The sequence below is a fragment of the Pristiophorus japonicus genome, chromosome 20 (assembly GCF_044704955.1).
Source record: "Pristiophorus japonicus isolate sPriJap1 chromosome 20, sPriJap1.hap1, whole genome shotgun sequence".
In the NCBI taxonomy this organism is placed as follows: domain Eukaryota; kingdom Metazoa; phylum Chordata; class Chondrichthyes; family Pristiophoridae; genus Pristiophorus; species Pristiophorus japonicus.
Window position 1 is genome coordinate 73,301,776 of NC_091996.1, and position 21,438 is coordinate 73,323,213.

General features: G+C 47.8%; 1 protein-coding gene and 1 long non-coding RNA gene across 4 annotated transcripts in view; one reads left to right on the forward strand and one right to left on the reverse strand.

Moving 5' to 3' along the window:
- Positions 1 to 10,399, reverse strand: LOC139232578 (uncharacterized). Of its 2 annotated transcripts, none has more exons than XR_011588037.1 (2): positions 10,306 to 10,399; positions 1 to 8,650 (listed from the first exon to the last, which is right to left on the reverse strand). It is a non-coding gene; the product is annotated as an uncharacterized lncRNA (long non-coding RNA). The 2 variants fall into 2 exon arrangements; XR_011588036.1 differs by having other exon boundaries at positions 10,003 to 10,399.
- Positions 10,357 to 21,438, forward strand: part of LOC139232573 (zinc finger protein 623-like) — a 27,258-nt gene continuing 16,176 nt past the window's right edge. The window contains exon 1 of one of the 2 annotated variants that reach the window (XM_070863000.1): positions 10,357 to 10,637. The gene's annotated coding sequence lies outside the window, so the exon portion shown is untranslated. The remainder of the gene's footprint in view (positions 10,638 to 21,438) is intronic. The other variant, XM_070863002.1, reaches the window with a different exon arrangement.

Sequence of the window (21,438 nt, forward strand, 5' to 3'; positions counted from 1 at the left end):
TTGAAGTAATATTTCATAATTTTATTATAAACTCATTTCTGATGAGAGTCCCTGAATTGAGGGAAAGATCTCAGACAGTGTTTCTTAAAGGGACACTGAGCCCCGAGAACACAATCAGCAATATATCCAGAATATTAAACACCAGCCCAGTTATACATGTTAGTTTCATCAGCAGAAACACTCCCCAACTATCAGCATGAACATGGTGCAATCCTGGATGTGATTAACAGCAGAAAATACAGCAGAACCAACCCCTGTAGTCACTTGTGAACTCGCTAGTATTTCAGCAGAAGGGATGATTGATCAAATCCCTTCCCACATACGGAGCAGGTGAACAGTCTCTCTCTGGTGTGACTGCGTCGATGAATTTCCAGCTCAGATGGGTAATTGAATCCCTTCCCATAGTCCCCACATTCCCACGGTTTCTCCATGGTGCGGGTGTCCTTGTGTCTCTCCAGGTTGGACAATCAGTTGAAGCCTCGTCCACACACACAACACGTGTACGGTTTCTCCCCACTGTGAATGGTGCGGTGTTTTTTCAGGCTGTGAAACTGGTTAAAGCTCTTTCCACAGTCAGTGCACTGGAACACTCTCACTCGGGGGGGGAGGGTGAGTGTCTCAGTGATTTTCCAGTCACACTGATGTTTGACATCCTTTCCCATGGACAAAAAAGACACAGTTTCTGCTTCCACATTCAAAGGCCGCTAATATTCAGGTCCTGATGGATCGAGTGACTCTGTCAGATCTTGATGTGCGGGTTGGTTTGAATTTCCTGTCTTCAAATCCTCCCTTTCTAATACCCTGTAAAAGGAGTTTACAAAGCCATCATAGGATAGAAAGTCAGAACAGAGAATTTTAGTTGCTATGGAACATTCTGTCCTCCCTTGTTCCCCAAAGCTGTAAGTCCCCATCTCACACATTGTCCTTCCTCCCTGTGCTGAAATCCACAGTAACTGCATATCTCAAAACAATTGTTCCTCCGCTCACAGTTTGCTCCCCCAATTCTGGCTGGGTTCAGTTCTACACTCACTGATTCCCCTTCCTCTCCCTCTCCCTCCCCTGAAGGTGCTGACTCTGGATGGGTTCAGTTCAACACTCACTGGTTCCCCTCCCTCTCCTCCCTTGAAGGTGCTGACTCTGGCTGGGTTCAGTTCTACCCATAGAATCATAGACGTTTACAGCACGGAAGGAGGTCATTTCGGCCCATGTTGGCCGCGGCGGCCAATATGAGGCTATCCAGCCTTATCCCACTTTGCAGCTCTAGGTCCATAACCCTGCAGGTTACGGCACTTCAAATGCACATCCAAGTACCTTTTAAATGTGGTGAGGGTTTCTGTCTCTACCACCCTTTCAGGCAGTGATTTCCAGACCTCCACAAACCTCTGTGTGAAGACATTTCCCCTCAAGTCCCCTCCAAGCCTTCTACCAATTATTTTAAATTTACGCCCCCTGGTTGTTGACCCCTCTGCCAGGGAAATAGGCCCTTTCTATCCACTATGTCTAGACCCCTCATAATTTTATACAGCTCAATGCGATCTCCCCTCAGCCTCTTCTGTTCCAAGGAAAACAAACCCAGCCCATCCAAACTGTCCTCATGGCTAAGATTCTCCACTCCCGGCAACATCCTCGTAAATCTCCTCTTTATCCTCTTCAGTGCCATCACGTATGTCCTGTAATGCGGTGACCAGAACTGCACGCAGTACTCCAGCTGTGGCCTAACCAGTGTTTTACACAGTTCAAGCATAACCCCCCGCTCTTGTATTCTATGCCTCGGCTAAGAAAGGCAAGCATTCTGAATGCCTTCTTAACCACCTTATCTACCTGTACTGCTACGTTCAGGGATCTGTGGACATGCACTCCAAGGTCCCTTTGTTCCTCTAAATTTCCCAGTGTCCTACCATTTACTGTGTATTCCCTTTCCTTGTTAGCCCTCCCCAAATGCATTACCTCACACTTCTCAGGATTAAAGTCCATTTGCCACTGTTCTGCCCACCTGACAAGTTAAGAACATAAGAACATAGGAACAGGAGTAGGCCATCTAGCCCCTCGAGCCTGCTCCGCCATTCAATAAGATCATGGCTGATCTGGTCGTGGACTCAGCTCCACTTACCCACTCTCTCCCCGTAACCCTTAATTCCCTTATTGCTTAAAAATCTATCTATCTTTGACTTGATTAATTCAATGAGCCAGCCTCAACTGCTTCCTTGGGCAGAGAATTCCACAAATTCACAACCCTCTGGGGGAAGAAATTCTTTCTCAACTCGGTTTTAAATTGGCTCCTCCGTATTTTGAGGCTGTGCCCCCTAGTTCTAGTCTCCCCCACCAATGGAAACAACCTCTCTGCCTCTATCTTGTCTATCCCGTTCATGATTTTAAATGTTTCTATAAGATCACCCCTCATCCTTATGAACTCCAAGGAGTAAAGACCCAGTCTACTCAATCTATCATCATAAGGTAACCCCCTCATTTCTCGAATCAGCCTAGTGAATCGTCTCTGTACCCCTTCCAAAGTTAGTATATCCTTCCTTAAGTAAGGTGACCAAAACTGCACACAGTACTCCAGGTGCGGCCTTACCAATACCTTATACAGTTGCAGCAACACCTCCCTGCTTTTGTACTCCATCCCGCTCGCAATGAAGGCCAACATTCCATTTGCCTTCCTGATTACCTGCTGCACCTGCAAACTAGCCTTTTGGGACTCCAAAAGAGTTTCATGCACAAGGACCCCCAGGTCCCTCTGCACCACAGCATGTTGTAATTTCTCCCCATTCAAATAATATTCCCTTTTACTGTTTTTTTCCCCCAAGGTGGATGACCTCACACTTTCCGACATTGTATTCCATCTGCCAAACCTTAGCCCATTCGCTTAACCTATCCAAATCTCCTTGCAGCCTCTCTGAGTCCTCTACACAACCCGCTTTCCCACTAATCTTAGTGTCATCTGCAAATTTTGTTGCACTACACTCTGTCCCCTCCTCTAGGTCATCTATGTATATTGTAAACAGTTGTGGTCCCAGCACTGATCCCTGTGGCACACCACTAACCACTGATTTCCAACCGGAAAAGGACCCATTTATCCCGACTCTCTGCTTTCTGTTCGCCAGCCAATTCTCTATCCATGCTAATACATTTCCTCTGACTCCGCGTACCTTTATCTTCTGCAGTAACCTTTTGTGTGGCACCTTATCGAATGCCTTTTGGAAATCTAAATACACCACATCCATCGGTACACCTCTATCCACCTCTATATCCTCAAAGAATTCCAGTAAGTTAGTTAAACATGATTTCCCTTTGATGAATCCATGCTGCGTCTGCTTGATTGCACTATTCCTATCCAGATGTCCCACTATTTCTTCCTTAATGATAGTTTCAAGCATTTTCCCCACTACAGATGTTAAACTAACCGGCCTATAGTTACCTGCCTTTTGCCTGCCCCCTTTTTTAAACAGAGGCGTTACATTAGCTGCTCTCCAATCCGCTGGTACCTCCCCAGAGTCCAGAGAATTTTGGTAGATTATAACAAATGCATCTGCTATAACTTCGGCCATCTCTTTTAATACCCTGGGATGCATTTCATCAGGACCAGGGGACTTGTCTACCTTCAGTCCCATTAGTCTGTCCAGCACTACCTCCCTAGTGATAGTGATCATCTCAAGGTCCTCCCTTCCCACATTCCTATGACCAGCAATTTTTGGCATGGTTTTTGTGTCTTCCACTGTGAAGACGGAAGCAAAATAATTGTTTAAAGGTCTCAGCCATTTCCACATTTCCCATTATTAAATCCCCCTTTTCATCTTCTAAGGGACCAACATTTACTTTAGTCACTCTTTTCCGTTTTATATATGTGTAAAAGCTTTTACTATCTGTTTTTATGTTTTGCGCAAGTTTACCTTCGTAATCTATCTTCCCTTTCTTTATTGCTTTTTTAGTCATTCTTTGCTGTTGCTTAAAATCTTCCCAATCCTCTAGTTTCCCACTAACCTTGGCCACCTTTTACGCATTGGTCTTTGATTTGATACTTTCCTTTATTTCCTTGGTTATCCACGGCTGGTCATCTCTTCTCTTGCCGCCCTTCTTTTTCACTGGAATATATTTGTGTTGCGCATTATGAAAGAGCTCCTTAAAAGTCCTCCACTGTTCCTCAATTGTGCCACCGTTTAGTCCTTGTTTCCAGTCTACTTTAGCCAACTCTGCCCTCATCCCACTGTAGTCCCCTTTGTTTAAGCATAGTACGCTCGTTTCTGACACAACTTCCTCATCCTCAATCTGTATTACAAATTCAACCATATTGTGATCACTCATTCCGAGAGGATCTTTTACGAGGAGATCGTTTATTTTTCCTGTCTCGTTACACAGGACCAGATCCAAAATGACTTGCTCCCTTGTAGGTTCTGTTACATACTGTTCTAAGAAACAATCCCGTATGCATTCTATGAATTCCTCCTCCAGGCTACCCCCTGCGATTTGATTTGACCAATCGATATGTAGGTTAAAATCCCCCATAACTACTGCCGTTCCTTTTTCACATGCCTTCATTATTCCCTTGATTATTGCCCACCCCACCATGAAGTTATTATTTGGGGGCCTATAAACTACGCCGACCAGTGACTTTTTCCCCTTACTATCTCTAATCTCCACCCACAATGATTCAACATTTTGTTCATTGGAGCCAATATCATCCCTCACAACTGCCCTGATATCATCCCTTATTAACAGAGCTACCCCACCTCCCTTCCCTTCCTGCCTATCTTTCCGAATCGTCAGATACCCCTGTACGTTTAATTCCCAGTCCTGGCCACCTTGCAACCATGTCTCTGTAATGGCCACCAAATCATACCCATTTGTAATGATTTGTGCCGTCAACTCATTTACTTTATTTCTAATGCTGCGTGCATTTAGGTAGAGTGTTTTCATCCTAGTTTTTAAACCATGATTTTTAGTTTTTACCCCTCCTGCAGCCCTTTTATATTCAGTGGCCCTTTTTGTTTCTTGCCTTTGGTTTCTCTGCCCTTCACTTTTACTCATCTCTTTTCTGTCTTTTGTTTTTGTCTCCTTTTTGTTTCCCTCTGCCTCCCTGTATTGGTTCCCATCCCCCTGCCATATTAGTTTAACTCCTCACCAACAGCACTAGCAAACACTCCACCTAGGACATTGGTTCCGTTCCTGCCCAAGTGCAGACCGTCCGGTTTGTACTGGTCCCACCTCCTCCAGAACCTGTTCCAATGCCCCAGGAATTTGAATCCCTCCCTGCTGCACCACTGCTCAAGCCACGTATTCATCTGTGCTATCCTGCGATTCCTACTCTGACTAGCACGTGGCACTGGTAGCAATCCCGAGATTACTACTTTTGAGGTCCTACTTTTTAATTTAACTCCTAGCTCCTTAAATTCATCTTGTAGGACCTTATCCCTTTTTTTAAACCTATGTCGTTGGTACCAATGTGCACCACGACAACTGGCTGTTCTCCCTCCCTTTTCAGAATGTCCTGCACTCGCTCGGAGACATCCTTGACCCTTGCACCAGGGAGGCAACATACCATCCTGGAGTCTCAATTGCGGCCGCAGAAACACCTATATATTCCCCTTATGATTGAATCCCCTATCAATATCGCTCTCCCAATCTTTTTTTATGCCCTCCTGTACAACAGAGCCAGCCACGGTGCCATGAACTTGGCTGCTGTTGTTCTCCCCTAATAAGTCATCTCCCTCAACAGCACTCAAAACAGTGTATCTGTTTTGCAGGGGGATGACCAGATGGGACCCCTGCACTACCTTCTTTGTACTACCCTTCCTGCTGGTCTTCCATTCCCTAGCTGGCTGTGGATCCTTCTCATGCGGTAAGACCAACTCACTACACGTGCCACTTATGTCATTCTCAGCATCGTGGATGCTCCAGAGTGAATCCACCCTCGGCTCCAATTCCGCAACGCGGTCCGTCAGGAGCTCGAGGCGGACACACTTCTCACACACGTAGTCGTCAGGGACACCGGAAGCGTCCCTGAGTTCCCACATGGCACAGGAGGAGCATATCACGTGACCGAGCTCTCCTGCCATGCCTTAACCCTTAAATTGATAATAACAATGTTACAGTTTACTTACTGATATAAAAAGAAAAAGAAAAGCTACTCACCAATCACCAGCCAATCACTTACCCCATTGGCTGTGACGTCACCTTTTGATTCCTTTCTACTTCTTTTTTGCCTTCTCTCCCGCTGTAGCTGCACAAGTACGCCTTTTATAGGCCGCTCCGACGCTGCTCCCTCCTCTCACTAACTGCCGCTGACTCTCGAGCTCCTGCTGGGCCTTTATAGGCCGCTCCGACGCTGCTCCCACCTCTCGCCAACTGCCGCTGACTCTCGAGCTCCCGCTGGGCCTTTATAGGCCGCTCCGACGCTGCTCCCACCTCTCGCCAACTGCCGCTGACTCTCGAGCTCCCGCTGGGCCTTTATAGGCTGCTCCCACCTCTCGCCAACTGCCGCTGACTCTCGAGTTGATTGGCATCTTCCTGCAGTCTGGCTAAAAAAGTTCTCTTGAATGCATTTTAGGAATTCCGCAACCTCTTTCCCCCTCACACTAATTTTGTCACAGTTAATATTAGGATAGTTGAAATACCCAACTATTACTGCCCTATAGTTTTTGCACTTCTCAGAAATTTGCCAACATATTTTCTCTTCTATCTCCCTCTCACTGTTTGGGGGGTCTATAGTACATGCCCAGCAGTGTGAGCGCCCCTTTTGTATTTTTCAGTTCAAACCATATGGCCTCGTTTGATGATCCCACTAACATATCATCCATCTTCACAGCTGTAATAGTTTCTTTAAATCAATACCGTGAACCCCCATCCCTTTTTATCCCCCTCTCTATCCCGTCCCAAATCCTGTAACCAGGAATGTTAAGCTGCCATACCTACCCCTCTTTTAGCCATGTCTTTGTAATAGCTATAATATCATACTCCTAAGTGTCTACCTGTGCTCTCAGCTCATCTGCGTTATTCGCTATACTCCTTGCATTGAAGTATATGCCATTTAGTACAACCAGACCTTCTTGTTGACTACTGTCTAGCCCTCGTTTCCTCGGTCCTTCAAATTCACTTTCTACATTTTTGCTTTCCAATTCCAGCTTTACTTCCCTCCCTACTGAATCGATTCTCAGGTTACCATCCCCCTGCCAAGCTAGTTTAAACCCTCCCCAACAGCACTAGCAACCCCCCCTCCGTGAGAATATTGCTCCCGGCTCTGTTGAGGTGCAACCCGTCTAGCTTGTATAGGTCCCACATCCCCCAGAAATAGTCCGAATGCCTCAGGAATCTAAAGCCCTCACTCCTGCACCATCTCTCCAGCCACGCATTCATCCATTCTATCCTCCTATTTCTGTACTCGTTAGCTCGTGGCACCGGGAGTAATCCGGAGATTATTACCTTTGAGGTCCTGCATTTTAATCTCTCTCCTAGCTCCCTAAACTCTGCCTGCAGGACCTCATCCCTCTTTCTACCTATTTCATTGGTACCGATATGGACCACGACCTCTGGCTGGTCACCCTCTCCCCCCAGAATGCCCTGCAGCCACTTGGTGACATCCTTAACCCTGGCACCAGGGAGGAAACATACCATCCTGGAGTCACGTCCTCAGCCACAGAAAGGCCTGTATGCTCCCTTGATTACTGAATCCCCTACCACTATTGCTCTTCCATTCTTCTCCCTGTGCAGCTGAGCCACCCTTGGTGCCGTGTACTTGGCATTGGCTGCAATCCCCAGAAGCACCATCGCCCCTACTGGTACTCAGCGGAGAATACCGGTTGGAGAGCGAGATGGACTCGGGGGACGCCTGCACTACCTGCCTAGTACTCCTGTTCTCCCACTCCCTCTCTGCCTGCACACTCTTAAGCTGTGGGGTGACCACCTCTATAAACATGCTATCCATGTAGCTCTCAGTCTCGCGGATGCACCGCAGTGACTCCAGCCGCCGCTCAAGCTCTGAAACACGGAGCTCGAGTTAGAGACACCTCCTGCACACACAAGCGTCCAGGACTTCCCACATGCCACAGGACATGCAGTCCACGGGAATGAGCTGCCCTGCCATGCCTCTAGTTAGACTTGGAACTATCCGGCAGAAATAAACTCTAAACCTCAGCAAAACACACCCAGCAGCTAGTCAGCAAACAGCTGATTTAATGAATGAGGTTTTTTAGATAAGAAGTATCACTGATCTATGTAATTGCGGTTCCTAACTTACTCCAACGTCCAAGGATTAAAAAAAAGATATACTCACCAAGCAGCCGGCCAATCACTTACCTGCTTGACTGTAATTCTTTTTACTTTTTATTTCTTGCCCACGCAGGTCCGTTTGTCGCCGCAGCAAATCCTCCTTCCCGATCTCCAGCTCTGTCCCGCTTCTCCCAACCTCCCACTCTGTGCCGCCTTTTGTAGCCCCGCACTGGCTAGGCCTCGCGATGTTAGGTCGCTCCTCCAATGTCTATATAAATGCACGTCTTTATTTTGAAGTGCTGTAACCTGCAGAGTTACGGACCAAGAACTGGAAAATGGGATTAGGCTGGACAGCTCTTTGTCGGCCGGCAGGGGCACGAGGGCCACGATGGGCCGAATGGCCTCCTTCTGTGCTGTAAATGTCCATGAAACTCTTTTTGGAATTTATCTGCAAAACAAAAAACATTAAACCATGCCACCCGCCCTGGATGACACAGCAGACATTTACAAGGCCCTTTTTTTTCCTTTTTTTTGTGTTTTTCTTTTTTTTGGGTTTTTTTTTGGGCGCTAAAATCACATTTTTTCCAGTGCCCCCTATAAAAGGGGAGGGGGACACTAAAAGCACCGGCAATTAAAACAAATTAAACTTTAAAACGTAAAATCAAATTAAAATTTGGTTGCCGGGCGTGATGATGCACTCCAATCTCTCCGGTTGCCCACCTCTCGCGGAAGGCCGCGAGCGTACCGGTGGACACCGCGTGCTCCAGCTCCAAGGACACCCTGGACCGGATGTAAGAGCGGAAGAGAGGCAGGCAGTCAGGTTGAACGACCCCCTCGACCGCCCGCTGCCTGGACTGGCTGATGGGTAAATGTCCATGAAACTCTTTTTGGAGTTTATCTGCAAAACAAAACACATTAAACCGTGCCACCCGACCTGGGTGACACACCAGACATTTACAAGGCCCTTTTTTTCCTTTTTTTGGTTTTTTCTTTTCTTTTTTTTGGTTTTTTTGGGCACTAAAATCACAATTTTTCCCCAGTGCCCCCTATAAAAGGGAAGGGGACACTAAAAACACCGGCAATTAAAACAAATTAAACTTTAAAACGTAAAATCAAATTAAAATTTGGTTGCCGGGCGTGATGATGCACTCCAGTCCCTCCGGTGCCCACCTCTCGCGGAAGGCCGCGAGCGTACCGGTGGACACCGCGTGCTCCATCTCCAAGGACACCCTGGACCGGATGTAAGAGCGGAAGAGAGGCAGGCAGTCAGGTTGAACGACCCCCTCGACCGCCCGCTGCCTGGACCGGCTGATGAGTAAATGTCCATGAAACTCTTTTGAGTTTATCTGTGAAAACATAAAACATTAAACGGTGCCACCCGACCTGGGTGACACTCCAGACATTTACAAGGCCCTTTTTTTTTTCCCCCTTTTTTGTGTTTTTTTTTTGTGTTTTTTCGTTTTTTTTTTGGGCACTAAAATCACAATTTTTCCCCAGTGCCCCCTATAAAAGGGAAGGGGACACTAAAAGCACCGGCAATTAAAACAAATTAACTTTAAAACGTAAAATCAAATTAAAATTTGGTTGCCGGGCGTGATGATGCACTCCAGTCCCTCCGGTGCCCACCTCTCGCGGAAGGCCGCGAGCGTACCGGTGGACACCGCGTGCTCCATCTCCAAGGACACCCTGGACCGGATGTAAGAGCGGAAGAGAGGCAGGCAGTCAGGTTGAACGACCCCCTCGACCGCCCGCTGCCTGGACCGGCTGATGAGTAAATGTCCATGATGTTCCAGGTCTTACCAGCAGCCTGGTCTGCCTGATGGGTGATTGACAGCCGAGAGTCCGCGCATGCGTAGCCGAGTCCGGCACAACGCCCCCCCCCTTTTTGGTCACCATGGGTAACAACTGCGCATGCCCAGAGGACACCAAACGCTCCTCACGGCCTGCGCACTGGGACCCTGTGGAATGGGCGCGGGGTCTTCTGGGGAAAGCCGTTTGTGTCCGTTAGAGTCGTGGCCGGTGACGTAAAGTGAGTTTCCTCCGCTCCGATTGGGCAGCGAGTCGCGTGGGGGGAGGGGGAGAATAAAGGGAAATGCCGCCAACCTGAGAGCCGCTGGTCCGGGCCCCGCGCCGAGCTGTTGCAGTTTGGCAAAGCGCGTTCAAGGGGCATATGACCCGGGCCCACCGCCTGATTGACGGGAGCTTCCAACCAATGGGGTGCGAGGGGGCGGTGGGTCCTCCAACCAATCGGGGAGCCCGAGGGGCGGCACTTGCGCCGCTGATTGGCCTACCTGCAACAACAACAAACAACAACAATATAGCACCTTTAACAGAGTAAAACGTCTCAAGGTACTTCACAGCGGTGTTCTAAGACAAAACAGATACATTTAACACCGAGCCACAAAAGAACAAATTACGGCAGCTTGGTCAAAGAGGTAGGTTGAAGGAGTGTGTTAAAGGAGGAAAGAGAGGTTTAGGCCGCGAGTTCCTGAGCTTGGGGCCCAGGCAGTAGAAGGCACGGCCACCGATGGTGGAGCGATTATAATCAGGGATGCTCAAGAGGGCAGAATTAGAGGAGTGCAGATATCTCGGGGAGTTGTGGGGCTGGAGGAGGTTACAGAGATAGGGAGGGGTGTAGGGGCTGGAGGAGGTTATAGAGATAGGGAGATTTGTAGGGGCGGGAGGGGGTTACAGAGATAGGGAGGGGTGAAGGGGCTGGAGGAGGTTACAGAGATAGGGAGGAGTGTAGGGGCTGGAGGAGGTTACAGAGATAGGGAGGGGTGTAGGGCTGGAGGAGGTTACAGAGATAGAGAGGAGTGTAGGGGCTGGAGGAGGTTGCAGAGATAGGGAGGGGTGTAGGGGCTGGAGGAGGTTACAGAGATAGGGAGGGGTGTAGGGGCTGGAGGAGGTTACAGAGATAGAGAGGAGTGTAGGGGCTGGAGGAGGTTACAGAGATAGGGAGGGGTGAAGGGGCTGGAGGAGGTTACAGAGATAGGGAGGGGTGAAGGGGCTGGAGGAGGTTACAGAGATAGGGAGATTTGTTGGGGTGGGAGGAGGTTACAGAGATAGGGAGGGGTGTAGGGGCGGGAGGAGGTTACAGAGATAGGGAGGAGTGTAGGGGCTGGAGGAGGTTACAGAGATAGGGAGGGGTGTAGGGGCTGGAGGAGGTTACAGAGATAGGGAGGGGTGAAGGGGCTGGAGGAGGTTACAGAGATAGAGAGGAGTGTAGGGCTAGAGGAGGTTACAGAGATAGGGAGGGGTGAAGGGGCTGGAGGAGGTTACAGAGATAGGGAGATTTGTAGGGGCGGGAGGAGATTACAGAGATAGGAATGGGTGAGGGCCATGAAGGGATTTGTAAAGAAGGATGAGAATTTTGAAATCGAGCCAATGTAGGTCAGCGAGCACAGGAGTGATGGGTGAGCGGGACTTGGTGCGAGTTAGGATATGGGCTGCCAAGGTTTGGATGACCTTGGAGATATTTCACAACTCTCAAGAAAAATATATTCCCGTGAGGAGGAAAGGGTGTAAGAGAAATGGTAGCCATCTGTGGCTAACTAAAGAAATAAAGGACGGTATCCAATTTAAAAACAAGAGCATATAAAGTGGCCAAAACTACTGGGATGATAGAAGACTGGGAAGCTTTTAAAAGCCAGCAAAGAATGACTAAAAAAGTGATTTAGAGGGAAGATAGACTATGAAAGTAAACTAGCGCAAAATATAAAAACAGATAGCAAGACTTTCTATAGGTATATAAAAAGGAAAAGAGTGGCTAAAGTAAATGTTGGTCCTTTAGAGGACGCGACCGGGGAATTAGTAATGGGGAACATGGAGATGGCAGAAACTCTGAACAAATATTTTGTATCAGTCTTTATGGTAGAGGATACTAACAATATTCCAACAGTGGATAGTCAAGGGGCTATAAGGGTGGGGGAGGAACTTAACACAATCACTAAGGAGGTGGTACTCAGTAAGATAATGGGACTAAAGGCAGGTAAATCCCCTGGACTTGATGGCTTGCATCGTAGGGTCTTACGAGAGGTAGCAGCAGAGATTGTGGATGCATTGTTTGTAATTTACCAAAGTTCCCTGGATTCTGGGGAGGTCCCAGCAGATTGAAAAACTGCAAATGTGACACCACTATTTAAAAAAGCAGGAAACTATAGACCAGTTAGCCTAACATCTGTGGTCCATTATTTAAGAAGCAGTAGCAGGACATTTGGAAAGCAAAATTTGGTCAGGCAGAGTCAGCATGGATTTATGAAGGGGAAGTCATGTTTGACAAATTTACTGGAATCCTTTGAGGATGTAACAAACAGGGTGGATAAAGGGGAACCAGTGGATGGTGGTGTATTTGGACTTCCAGAAGGCATTTGACAAGGTGCCACATAAAAGGTTACTGCACAAGATAAAAGTTCACGGGGTTGGGGGTAATATATTAGCATGGATAGAGGATTGGCTAACTAACAGAAAACAGAGAATCGGGATAAATGGTTCATTCTCTGGTTGGCAACCAGTAACTAGTGGGGTGCTGCAGGGATTAGTGCTGGGACACCAACTATTTACAATCTATATTAACGACTTGGAAGAAGGGACTGAGTGTAACATAGACAAGTTTGCTGATGATACAAAGATGGGAAGAAAAGCAATGTGTGAGGAGGACACACAAAAATCTGCAAAAGGACAGAGACCGTCTAAGTGAGTGGGCAAAAATTTGGCAGATGGAGTATAATGTTGGAAAGTGAGGTCATGCACTTTGGCAGAAAAAAATCAAACAGCAAGTTATTGTTTAAATGGAGAAAGATTGTAAAGTGCTGCAGTACAGCGGGACCTGGGGGTACTTGTGCATGAAACACAAAAGGATAGTATGCAGGTACAGCAAGTGATCAGGAAGGCCAATGGAATCTTGGCCTTTATTGCAAAGGGGATGGAGTATAGAAGCAGGGAAGTCTTGCTACAGCTATACAGGGTATTGGTGTGGCCACACCTGGAATACTGCGTGCAGTTTTGGTTTCCATATTTACGAAAGGATATACTTGCTTTGGAGGCAGTTCAGAGAAGGTTCACTAGGTTGATTCCGAGATGAGCGGGTTGACTTATGAGGAAATGTTGAGTAGGTTGGGCCTCTACTCATTGGAATTCAGAAGAATGAGAGGTGATCTAATCGAAACATATAAGATAATGAGGGGGCTTGACAAGGTGGATGCAGAGAGGATGTTTCCACTGATGGGGGAGACTAGAACTAGAAGGCATGATCTTAGAATAAGGGGCCGCCCATTTAAAACAGAGATGAGGAGAAATTGCTTCTTTCAGAGGGTTGTAAATCTGTGGAATTCGCTGCCTCAGAGAGCTGTGAAAGCTGGGACATTGAATAAATTTAAGAAAGAAATAGACAGTTTCTTAAACGATAAGGGGCTATGGGGAGCGGGCGGGGAAGTGGACCCGAGTCCATGGTCAGATCATGATCTTAGTGAATGGCGGAGCAGCCTCGAGGGGCTGTATGGCCGACTCCTGTTCCTATTTCTTTTGTTCTTATGACCTCAAATTTACATAGTGGAGAATGTGGGAGGCCAGCCAGGAGTGCGTTGGAGTGGTTGAGTTTAGAGGTAACAAAGGCTTGGATAAGGGTTTCAGCAGCAGATGAGCTGAGGCAGGGACGGAGACGGGCAATGTTACGGAGCTGGAAATCGGTGGTTTTAGTTATGCGCAGGGCAGTGACTTTGTGCAGTCCCTTGTTCAGGGCCAGGGGAGACTGTGGGCCTTTAATGGATACAAGGCTCTTTGTTTCACAACCAAGTATCTCCGTTTTTAATACAGACTTTTTAAATTCATGAATAAAAGCAGATAAACCCCGTGGAAGAAATTGTTCAATATTTGTGAATAAAATACTGTTTTTACCCTCTGTGGAATTAAATAGTCGTTTCAGACAACAACTTGTATTTATATAGCGTCTTTAACGTAGTAAAACATCCCAACGCGCTTCACGGGACGTTATAAAATGAAATTTGACACTGGTACAAACCAAGCATATTCTCAATAAGTGGAAAGGTGGGACTTCCAAAGCTAGAGCTCCCTGGATGATAAAGGATATGGCGGTTATCATAAAACAGGGACAGGAGGCTAATGACAAATGTCAGGTGTAGATTACAGTCAGAAACCAGGAGAATATAGGGAGTGCAAGGGAAATTTAAAAAGGATATAAGAAGGGCAAAGAAAGAATACCAGAAAAGATTAGCGGGTAACGTAAAAAAAACCAAAATCGTATCAAAACAATAGTTCAAGGAATGTTGGCTCTTTTCAGGGACCAAATAGGAGCTCATCACACAGAGGCAGAGGTACTGAATGAGTACTTAGCATCTGTCTTCAGAAAAGAAGAGAATTAAGTTAATGTTGCAGTAGTGGAGGAGGGAGCAGAGAAATTGGATCGGGTGAACATCGATAGAAAAAGGTACTCAATTGGTCGGCATCACTCAAAAGTTAACAAGTCACCTGGTCCAGATGAGATGCATCCTAGATGGCTGAGGGAGGCTAGAATGGAGATAGCAGAAGCTCTGACCACAATCTTTCAATCTCTCTCGAATATATGGAAGTGGTGCCAGAGGACTGGAGGATTACAAATATTACACCCGTTTAAAAAAGGGGAGAGGGCTAAACCTGGTAACTACAGGCCAATCAGTCTAATGTCAGTGGTGGGTGAACAACTAGAGACCATTGTCCAGGACAAAAGCCTCACTTGCAGAGTTGGGTTAATAAGGGGCAGCCAGTGTGGATTTGTTAAAAGGCAAATCGTGTCTGACTAAACTGATTTATCAAGTAACAGAGGGTTGATGAAGGTAGTGCAGTATAAACGGCCTCTGATCAGTGTGAACTCACTCGTGTCGGTTCAGTTGCTGGGGGATTTTAAAACTCTTCCCACAGTCAGAACACTGAAATGGTTTCTTGTCAGTGAGAGCTCGCTGGTGTGTTTGCAGGTGTAAGGGGTGGTTTTCAGGGGGTCAGCTTTCCCTTCTGACCTTGTATGAGCGGTTTCGAATCGCTCCCACACCTTTGGTTCTGGAATTATGAAGGGACTGTGACAGACTTGGACAGACAATCGGTTTCAAGGTAGGAAGTAGGTATGGCTTTATTGTGTTTTAAAAAGAAGTAAAAAGCATCTGTTTAATGACACACACAGAATAGTGATACCAATACACACTGAGGGGTACAACACATTGAATAAAATGTCAAAATACAGCCTGTGAGGAAAAGAATACAGCTTAAACTCTAAATGGGGTAAAGAGGAGAATGCAGATACATTTACACAAGTTATCCCAGCCTCCCCCTCCCAATTCCCCTAACTAACTAAGTTATAGCTCTGGGGGTTCAGGGGGTTATGCTCACCAATCCTTTTTGACAGTTGCCGGTGAATCGCGGTTTCGGGGTTCGCTGCACTTTGCCTTCTAGGCAAGCCGTATCCCGGACGGAGGAGAGGACTTCGGACTGCGTAGTCTTCAGTTGGGGTGAGTCTGCTGATGCAGTAACTCGCGTTTTGGATGTATGGGGTAAGTACCCACTTTCTTTGGTTAGAAATAGTTTTAGTTAGTCCTTTTAGGTAATTTCTCACCCGTTGGTCAGAAGTAGATTGTAGAGTGAAAATAAATGTCGATTCTTTGGTTTTTGCTGAGTTGGTTTCGGTAGGTCGTTTCGCTGGTTGTGGTGGCCTGGGTTGCCAATTTGGTTGCTGACAACCTTCCGTTTCATGGGCCTCTTGCTGTCGGCATGCTCGGTCGGTCCTTGATGGTTTCTTGTAGTTTTCTCCACTACTCCATTTCTTCACTCCCCACCTCCTGCTGCTTGTTGATTTTTCCCTTGTAAAACTGGGAATAGATATACCCCAAAAAGGCTTCCTTATCTCCCGCCAAATCTGGCCCAGCTCTTTGTTTCAAGGGAGCTGCTCATTAGTTTTAAGCTCTCTTCTTTGTCAGAATTTGGCGGGCTCGTTCAGCAGTAATTTGATTATGATGTGGTAATGTGGAAAATCACCGGTTGGCATTGTTGAAGCAGTGTTTAAACTCTTGGGCTGTTTGGCTGGGCCCGTGATTTCTATAGGTCTATTTGCACATGCATGCCAATAATGGTCTCCGGTGATTAGCCTGATAGTTCTTGATGCGTTTGTCCTAGGGAGCGAATTTTTATGTCTCACAGTTCTTGTTAGTTATCGATTGACTCATTCTCCCAGACAAATTGAATTAGCTCCAATACCCAATTCCTGAGTGAAGTCCCACCCTTTGTTCTGGCAGTCTCTTCCAACATGCTCCTTTTGAGATCTTAAACTTGCAAAGCTCTTGAGTATCTTCCTCAGAGATTTTCCTAGGATACCAAAATGTTCATCGAGTTCCAAATTAAATTCCCTTTCCTATGAGTCCAAACACTGGGGGGGGGTCTCCATGAATGCATCCCCTTTTATCCTATGCAGGCCTCGTCTGCCCTTCAAACTCATTTTAAAAGTCTAAAAAGGGATTCTTCTCCTTTGCAGGGGAAAGGTACAAGGAATCTTTGCGAAATATTAGTAAATTCTACAGTTCCCCCCCGTGATACCATACCACTTATGGTATCGTCTTCCAGGCGAGCAAAATTCCTGACTCCCAAGATAACCTTCCCCGTAAATTAACCTTCCCCAAAATATGCATTACACTTATGCAACATCATCATAGGTACAAACTTTACAGGTACAAACTTTTTACATTTACACCCTCCCAGCTTGGAGGGGGTTCAGTCACTACAATTGCATTTCAGCACAGTTATATTTCATTTCAATTACATTATATTCACCAGCAATGTAGGCAACGTACAACCACATTACAGAAGGAAGAACACAGATTAAAATTAAACAACATCAATTGGTCTCCTGAGGCTTGTCCATCATCTGGTAATGTCTGGATCGGCGCTTTTGTTTTCTCCCCTTACACTTACACCACCATAAATACAGAATTATTCCAAGCTGGCAAACCACTAAAAGATGGGAGACTATCCTAATCCAAGGAGGGACTTCTATATTGTTGAGATTGTCCCACCAGGGTGGAACTGTGATGTCTGAAATCTCGCTCTCTATTACGGTTGTCTTGCTCTAGTGTGTAGAAATGTTTTTGCGATACATCCAGATTTCAACAAAGAGATAAGATGTTCGGGTAGAGGAGGAATTGCATAACCGAAATGTGTGACATAGTTTTGTAAGTTGGTAAAGTTTTCTGTTAGTGAGGTGAATAGTGGAGGGTTCAGGAATGGGGACAATCCATTCTTGGGCCACTCGAACTTCTGCCTCAGGTTTAAAGCAAAAACTGCTTTCACTCACCGGACACCATATGTGTTGTCCATATTGGTAGTGGGGTGCACTGGTGGTGACACGATATGTCCCACCTCCTGTGTATGCTACCTGTGGGGAACATGGTCTTGTGCCATTACCTCCATGGTACAGTTGATAGGTTGTGTAGCAGCAGCTTTAAACCCGCACTGTGGTCTCAAGTAGGCGTTCGAGTGCTGGGGACATAGCACTATGTGTGTGCCCCGGCTCCGGCATCCAGAGTCGTCAGTACCTGTCATAGCGTTCTCCCACTTTGACATAAGGTGGGCCCGCTGAGTAACGGACATGTGCACCCCCTTGAATGACCCCAATATTCTCCACCCTGTATACCGGTGCGGGTCGGGCTGTCCCACCCATGACCGGCATCCTCACTACTATCCCCATGATAGTGTGATTGGAACGCCCACAGTCCACTGGGACAGGGTAGGCTTCCGAAGCTAGATGGAGTTGACACGGGCTCAGCGAATTACTAAATGGGTGGAGGGCTGCGAGGTGCTTGTTGCTAATCCAGGAGGGGACTGAACCTTGTTTTAAATCCTCCAGGTTGCTGCAACCCTCACCCAGCAGCCATGCCCCGTACAGCACGCACACCTCCTTCTGTGCAGCCTGATCTGAAGCATTCCTGTCCTCCCGTATGAGTGCATTTACCGTTTTAGCGTGTCTTTCTAATTCTTCTATGATTTCTTTTAAATGAACTGTCATAGCCTGATCCTCATGTAGTTCCGAGCCCACCACTGTGTTTTCCTCTTTTAGGATTTTATGTAGCTGGTTCTTTAGAGTATTTATTTGTAGTTGTAGTTCCATGTCATCCAGACTATTCACCACAGAGGATCCCGTGTTATATGCTATAAAAATGTAATTCCAGATTCCCCTCCTATGTCTCCCAGTACCCTTGTCGATTTTGGCGTAGAATGTATATAAGTCTGCTTTGTCTACGTTACCAAAGTCTAACTCGTAACATTTTTTAAACATGTCTCGTAGCAATACTTGGTATAATAGTTCTGTTTCCTTGGGGCACCATCCAGGTAAGTGCACCTCAGTTAGGTTTAGGATAACTGAAGCTATGGTGTAGTGTACCCCCTGATAGAGTACCTTGTCAGTTGGTATGAGAACTAGCCCATTCCCTGGTCCCTCAGTGGTGGTAAGACACCTATCAGTTACTGTACGTCCAGTCGGGATTGTAGGCAGGGGTTTTTTGGGGCATGCTAGCAGTTCAGTGGCGTTAACTGGGACCGGGGGGTATAGGACCACACATGCAAGCAGACTTGTGTCCCATTCCATCCCTTCCCCGTTATCTTGCCATTTTCTGGCAAAGACGATCGACATGCCTGCGGGACAGGCCCTCTCTGACCCCCACATGCAGACATAGATCCCTTGTTCCGATTCCCACCACTATCCCAACACACGCTCATTCCCACCACTTATCCCAACACACGCTCACTCCCCCCTGTGTCCCCATGATAGTCCGGTAGGTATTGTTCCCCAGCCGTTCCCAATCGGCTGTGAAGTCTCCATATCATTGCTCAGTTTTCTGAGCCACCACCACCTATCCAGAGGAATCTGCCCTTTACAGGTAAGGCATACCCATTTTCCCTCGGTCACACTAACCCGCGCCGCAATGACCTGTACCCTGGGGCATGGAAGCCTCCCCGTAGGTGAACCCATCCTGGCTGGAGTATCGGGTGGAGTTAGACCCCAGCCACCTTGGCCACCGTCCCTCGTGGGAATAAACAGCAATCTCCTCCATCCCCTGTGTGCCACCTCTGGTAGTCACCATTGATGCTCTCCCTCTGGAGCACCCATAAATGCGGATTCCTCCACGTTACCTCGGTCCCCGATGCTTACCCCTGCCAGGGTGAGCAGACACAGGATCCTTCTCATCTTGGTTCCTTCCCTTCTTTCCACTCCTGTAAAACACACAGAACACACCGCCTTGCCCTTGAGAACTGCTCTCAGGCTGGCTGACACACAAGACAAACTCAAAACAATCACCTAAACATTACTGCAACATTAACCTTAATTCTAAACTAAACTTAAAATGTAAAACGGTGCAATCAGCTGCCTTAAACTAAAAATTAGAGCTATGTACAACCGCCACCCGTCTCCGGATGGCCTGGTTAATCCCTGTCGGGCCCATGCCTTGTGTGGCCTGATAGCTGCCTGGATGCTAGGGTTTCCCCGCAGCCGGTGAGCTGGAGACCCTTGTCTCTGGGACAGCTCGTTGCTACTGCTCCTGTGAGACCCTCATCGCTGGAGGCGACTGGCTGGTGATCCCTACTCTGAGCGGCCTCTGTACTTCTGACCTTCGGCCTTTCCTGTCGGGCTGCCCTTCTCCTAGGGTAGAATCGCTGAGGCTCAGATGCCGGTGACCACGGTATCTTTGGCCGTGGTGTACGGAGGGTCCTTCTCAGGGCTTGGGTTACTGGGGGTGCGTCCGAATCCCAAACGATGGGTGGGATACCCCTCCAGTAGTGCAATTCACCGCCCCTACAGGCACGGTTTCTGAGCCTGCCACATTCCCTGTGGGCCCTCCACCGTCGGGGGCGGCCAACGGAGGGTCCCCGTCCTGAGGACGGTTCACCCCTCCCGGCTGCCCTCTGTGCTTGGCTGACCCTGGGTTGTACAGCTTGCACTGGTTGATGTGGAACCACTTAGTACGGCGGGGCAGCTTTATGGCATAGACCATCGGGCTTGCCTTGTCGACAATGCTGTATGACCCCATATATAATGCTTCAAAAACCCCGACCCGAGCATAGTTCCTCACCATGACCTGGTCCCCTATCTCCCATTCGTGGTGTTTGCTGGGTTCTAGCAGCAATCTGTTACTCCGGTGCTGTCTGCCCATGTTACTAGCAGCCTGCCAGTGAATCTGTTTGAGGTGTTCAAACAGGTTCCTGACAAACCTGTCCCGGTTCACCTCTCTGAGCTGACCTTCTGTGAGCACCAGGGCTAGGACATGGGTGGGGGTCCGCATGATCCGGCCAGTCATGAGCTTGCATGGAGAATACCCCGTGCTCTTTGACTGGCTGGCTCGGATCCCCATTAGGACCAACGGTAAGACCTCCACCCACTTTTGGGGTGAATCTCCCGTCTCCTTCCGCAGCCTTTCCTTAATGGTGCGGTTTAAACACTCCACAATACCAGATGACTGGATTGTGGGCAACGTGCCATTTCCCCTCAATGCCGAGCACCTTAGGGTTGCCTGCATTACCTTCCCGGTGAAATGGCTCCACTGGTCCGACTCCACATACTGTGGGAGTCCCCACCGCAAGAACACTTCCCTCACTAAAATATTAGCTGTCCCTAGTGCAGTGGCTGTTTGGCAGGGGAAGGCTTCAATCCATTTTGAGAACATGTCCACCAGGACTAGGCAGTATTTGTAGCCTCCCTGGACGGTGAGTAGGGGCCCGATGTAGTCAATTTGGATTGACTGCCATGGTCCCTCTACCCTCCTGACGTGTCCTCGGGACACCTTCCTTTTCTGGGGGTCAGGGTTGTTCGCAGAACACACCAGGCAGTTCGCACAGAACTCGCGGATGTCCTCCCTGAGTCCCGGCCATCATCCTGCCTGTTCCACCCGTTGCCAGGTGGTCTCAGGCCCGGGGTGTCCCGCTCCTGGACCCTCATGGGCCAGTTTTAGGAATTCCTTCTGGTGCTGCTGTGGCACGACCCATTGTCCCTCTTTAAACAGCATGTCTTCCTTAACGGTAATGGCTGCTGTGCCGTACGGACCTTCTTCTCTCTCTCCTCTAGCTAGCGCATCCAGGACAGCTTTCAGGACCGGGTCCTGTGCCTGAACTGTTTTTAAGTCCGGGGCCAAAGCTATCCCTGTACTCTCTGCTGCCCTGTTCTTATTCTTGGCCGCTGCTATGTGGCCGGTGTTATAGGGATCCCAGCAC